At 36.2% G+C, this 5,369-nt stretch overlaps 1 non-coding gene across 1 annotated transcript; it reads right to left on the reverse strand.

Annotated features, from left to right (window-relative positions):
* Positions 1 to 4,637: 4,637 nt before the first annotated feature.
* On the reverse strand, positions 4,638 to 4,709 carry TRNAC-GCA (transfer RNA cysteine (anticodon GCA)). Its single transcript has one exon. It is a non-coding gene; the product is annotated as a tRNA-Cys (tRNA).
* Between the last annotated feature and the right edge of the window lie 660 nt (positions 4,710 to 5,369).

Genomic DNA, 5,369 nt, shown 5'->3' on the forward strand with positions numbered 1-5,369 from the left:
GAGAAAATATATGAAAAGAATGTCGTACAATATTAAATTTCACCATCTCCTATCTCTATTGAGGGACATGGGGGCATAAATGTATGGTTGTAGATATTGGACCCATGATACCTTGGTTAAATTTTGGCCCTTCTGATATTCTAGATATATAACCAAAAGCAATCTGCTTGATTTTTATAACATCAGTGTGTCATTTATATAAAAGGGGTTGTAATACATTCTCGCTTTTTGTGAGTATTGCATTTAAAATTAAATTATAATAAGTACAATGGCATTGGTAGCTTTTTTTTAAACAAATCATTTAAGTCAATCATAGAAATTTGTATCATCTTAAGAGCTGTTGTTCAGTAAAGAATTTTAGTGAAGAAACTGCTTAATTCCAGGTACTCTGCTAGGCCCTGGGAATGTAATAGTTAGGGAGACATCAGGTATTAAGCTAGTAAGAACTTGACTTAGTGAAGGACTCAAACTCAAAACTACAAGGATAACAACAACCCAAATAAACAAACCAAATAAATACATAAAACGTGAGCTTCTGTTGACTCAGAAAAATCTTTATATGAGCTTTGGTTTTAAAGTCATGATCTTTCTTTCCCTGTCACCTGCTTTCTTAAAGGTTATGACTCCTAGACCTTTATAGGAGAATCCAGTTAGATATTTTCAGGAGAAGATTTTATGAGTTCAATTCTTGCACCTCCTCATGTCTACAAAAGCACTAAAATCATTAGTGGTGACATCCGTTCCTTATGACTGGCAGCAAGGCTCTGCCCAAATGTGTGCTTGAGTACCTGTGCCCTCCTTCACTAAAGTCATATGTTGCACTGACCTTTCCTGCTACTTCTCTGGAGCAATTTCTCAGAGCTATTTCAAATCCTCTGGGCTATAGTCCTCATTTTTCCCCAAATAAAACTTAGCTGACAATTCTCACATTGTACATTTTTTTTCAGTTGACATCCTTATTAATTGGTACTTATTTCATAGTAAATCAAATCTTATTACCAACTAAAGAGGCCCAGTGTTTATGTGAGGTTTCTTTAACTTCATTATCTAAGTGATCTTTACCAAATGTAAATCAGGACACATCACACTACTCTTTAGTATCTTTCACGGCTTTATTTTTCCTTTCTACCTTAAAAACTACAAGCTCTGTAGTGTGTAACAGTCATTCTCAACCAAGTGTAATTTTGCCCACCGGAATACTTAGAAAGACCTGGAGATATTTTTGACTATCACAACTGGAAGAGTGTTACTGACATCCAGTGAGTAGAGCTGAGGGGTCCTGTGAGACATCCTAAAATACTCAGCCATAACACACAAAAAATCATTATCTGGTCCTACATGACTACAGTGGTAATGCTGAGATCCTCTGGCCTGAAATATCTCCAGTGATTTGAAGCCTTACTGTCAAGAAGAGTCTTTACTATTCTGCTCTCTTACTTAGACCACTTGAGTCACATCAATTTTCTTTCTGGTTCTTTACATTACCATGATATTTCCTACCTGATGGAAACTTGGTCTCACAGTTGTGTTGGACTCTTTGTGATCCCATGAACTACTGTAGCCTGCCCAACTCCTCTGTCTATGGCATTCTCCAGGAAAGAATACTGGAGTGGATTGTCATTTCCTTCTCCAGGGGATCTTCTCAACCCAGGGATGGAACCCAGGTCTCCTGCACTGCAGGTGGATTCTTTACCAACTAAACTACTAGTTAAAACTAGCCACTACCTGATGGACTTTGGCCATTATTTCTACCTAGACGAGTTTCTCCTGTTTAATTGCAGAGGGAAAGAAGGGCACAATAACGCATACACAAACAGCAGGAATGGGCCAGGGCTCAGATATGAGTCTAGAGTGTTAATTCAGAGCATTATTAGGTGTGGTAGAGTCGAAATTTTCACATAAGAATAATGAAAGTCAGGGATCAAGCAGGGGGATACCATAAATATAATTCTGTTCTAATAGAACAATAATGCTTAGAAGAAATAGCAGTTATTGATTATATTTCAAGATTCAGGATTTGGGTATTTTAAAGCTTGTATGTCATATAACCTCGCAATAGCTCCATGGTAAAGTGAACCTAACTATTCACATTTATAGATTAAGAGGAAAAAAACAAATAGCCCATTTCTTCAGAGTCAAGCCATCTCTGAGATAGAATAGGTGGGATTCAATCCCAAACTTAGTCTGATTACATACTCAGTGCTCTTACCACTAAGGAGCTGAACCTGAGGAAGAATGAGACAGGCAAGATGAGACAGTGATTTTCTGTAACAGTTAGGGCTGGGCAGTTTGAGAGGTATTCAGAATATGAATCCAGGGAATGAGGAAAGATAGATTTAAGGGAAAATCAGAACATGCAATTGATAGCACTTGAAAAACGAATATGAGGGTGAGGTGAGGGTAAGGGAAAATTCACAACTGAATTGGTTTCAGGATGGGTTAGCAGGATATATGGTGATATTATCCTTTAATTTTTATTATTAATAAAAATTACAGTGGGGGGTGGTGAATGATTAGTTAAGATAATTTTAGTTCTGTGATTATGGAGCAGTTAAATAGCTATATATATGATTCAGGAGAGAGGTAAAACTCCTTAGAGTTGGGGTTAGTCACACCCTATAGACAGTAATAGATTCAGTACTAGGATGACCTCCATCTGGAGGATTTTATAGAATGAGAAGAAGAGGTTATAATCCAGAGGAACCTCAGCAAGTGTGAAAGAAGAGGCAGATAACTCTGTTACACAAGTCTAACATCTTAGATGTAAAAGAAAGGGAATTTCTAAAAGTGAAATAGATGAGTAATGTTTAGTGTTGTAGTGCTCAAGTATGATCAGGACTGAAATGGTAAAATTTGATTAAGATGTGATCCTCAGTGAGAATCTAGATGAAAACAGTTTCTGTACAGTAGTGGAAACAAAAGAAATATTAGAACAGGTTGAAGTGAAAAAAGAAAGTGAGAATAAGTATATGTAAAATGAGGATAGACTAGAAAGGAATCTGTTTGTAATAAAGAAAAGTCTCTTAATTTTTTCTGGAAGTTTTATTACAATCAAAAAAGGAGAGGTTTAAGGCATGGGAAAGAGAGAGCGAGAATAGATCCATATTCTGACTTGAGAAGGTAGAAAGAGACTAACTGTAGTAAATACAGCAAGATCAGGCTAAGAGGAGGGCATGGATTTTTCTACTTCATCTGGAAATAAAAGAGGGAAGGCAGAATGCACATGCAAATTACTGAATCTGTGGAATTAGTTATAGGATTTTTAAAGTGTGCCTCTCTGAGTGTCATTAATTTTTCAGTGCTGTGAGTGTTGAAACCATTCACTGAAAGCAAGAGTAAGGTAGGGAGTTAAGGCAGTGAGGAGATAGAGAAAGTATCTGAAACACAAAATTGTAGCAGATGCGAGAGAGAGCAAACTAAAGACTGCAATTGTTGGACCTGCGGGATGGTCCAGCATGCATTGGAGAAGACGCTGATGTGTGGGGGGTGGTCAGTTTTCTCTAGCGGTGCTCCAACCCCTGAATATAGGCCAAATGCCCCTGGAGAAGGAAATGGCTGGCTACCCACTCCAGTATTCTTGCCTGAAGAATGCCATGGATAGAGCAGCCTGGTGGGCCACAAGCTTCCCTTGTAGCTCAGTCAGTGAAGAATCTGCCTTCAATGCCAGAGATCTGTCCATGGGGTTACAAAGAGTCAGACACAACTGAGCGACTTAGGACACAGACTAAAACAAGGCAGAAATTTGAAACTCTTAAGGCTGAGGAACTGTGAGAAAGTAATATTGAAAAAACTAATGGAACAAATTGTTGACATTTACCAATTTGAATATTAGCTGCAGATGGAATCAAGATCTTGTTGAGGTCAGAGCAGTTTAATGAAAAAGCTAGAAGGATAAGAGGATATGGTTAAATATCAAAATGTCTGATTATAGTGTTTTTGAGATCAGCAAATTTAGTTAATGACTAAGTTCCTCTATGGTCATGAGTAGAAGGAAAGGGTAGAGTAGATAATGAAATCAAATAAATGTAAGACCAAGTGAGAAAAGTTATCCATCCATTGGTCCTTAACTTCACTCTGGATGACAGGAGGACTCGTGCAGAATATCAGGTAGCTGTCAGGGATTTCGAGATATTAGCTCTTCCTGTGACCTTGCCCTCTCTCCTTACTGCATTTATCAACTTCTCTCCTTTGTATTTGATAATAGTTTTATTTATATTTTATTTCACTACATATATTCAAACTTTTTCAATAAAAAATGCTCCTTCTTTTTTCACCAGATTGACTGAAAGCATATTTATATCATAAAAACTCTTTAAAATGATATAAATCCTAGACAATTGTGATATGAACAATCCTTAGTTAATTATATATAATTAATCTATATATACATATATATATATACATATTGCACATATATATGTTAAAAGCCCTCTTGACACCTTTGAAGAATATTGATGATAGGTTTTGTATTTAGGATGTTTCAGAATCCATATAGCTTACCACAAACCATAGTTTTACAGTAGTTTTTTTTTTTTAAAGCACTTATGGTCTAGAATAAGCCTACCAGGCTCCTCCATCCATGAGATTTTCCAGGCAAGAATACTGGAATGGATTGCCATTTCCTTCTCCAGGGGACTTTCCCAACCCAGGGATTGAACCTGGGTCTCCCGCATTGCAGGCAGACGCTTTACCATCTGAGCCACCAGGGAAGCATGGTCTAGAATGGATACATGTATGTGTATAACTGAGTTGCTCTGCTGTGCATCAGAAACTATCACAACATTGTTAATTTGGCATGCTCCAATATAAAATAAAAAATTTTAAAGACTAAAAAACAAAAAAAAGTAGCTACTTTTCTTTATAAAATTAATATTCAGTGTTTATATATTGGAGATAATATTTATTAAGTGAAAATATGCATTAAAAATTCTATCCTCCTGAATAAAATGATAATATACATCAAATCTTTGTTATCAAAAATTAATATTTACTGCAGAAAAAAGTGAACCAAAGGGAGACAAAGTGATCTTTAATAAACAGGTGATTGCAGAAAGATCTGAAAATCAATGAGGTAAAATTGTCTTCCTCTTAAATGAATTAAGTTCAAATCAATTTATTGCCAAACCATGGACTATAATTTATATAACTTATTTAACCAATACCTTCAGGATTCAGTGGACCCAAGCATTAGCTCTGACAGATTATAGAACTCAGAGACTCTGGCAGATGTCACCAAGGACTTGGTGTACTTATTAATGGGGAAGACATAAATGAGAATGATCCTAGGCATTCTCATTGATGCAAATATGTTTTAGAAGAATTTCAAACGATATATTCAATCCTGGGTTGAAAAATAAACTTTATCCTTT

Source organism: Bos taurus, chromosome 12, assembly GCF_002263795.3.
Source record: "Bos taurus isolate L1 Dominette 01449 registration number 42190680 breed Hereford chromosome 12, ARS-UCD2.0, whole genome shotgun sequence".
Classification (NCBI taxonomy): domain Eukaryota; kingdom Metazoa; phylum Chordata; class Mammalia; order Artiodactyla; family Bovidae; genus Bos; species Bos taurus.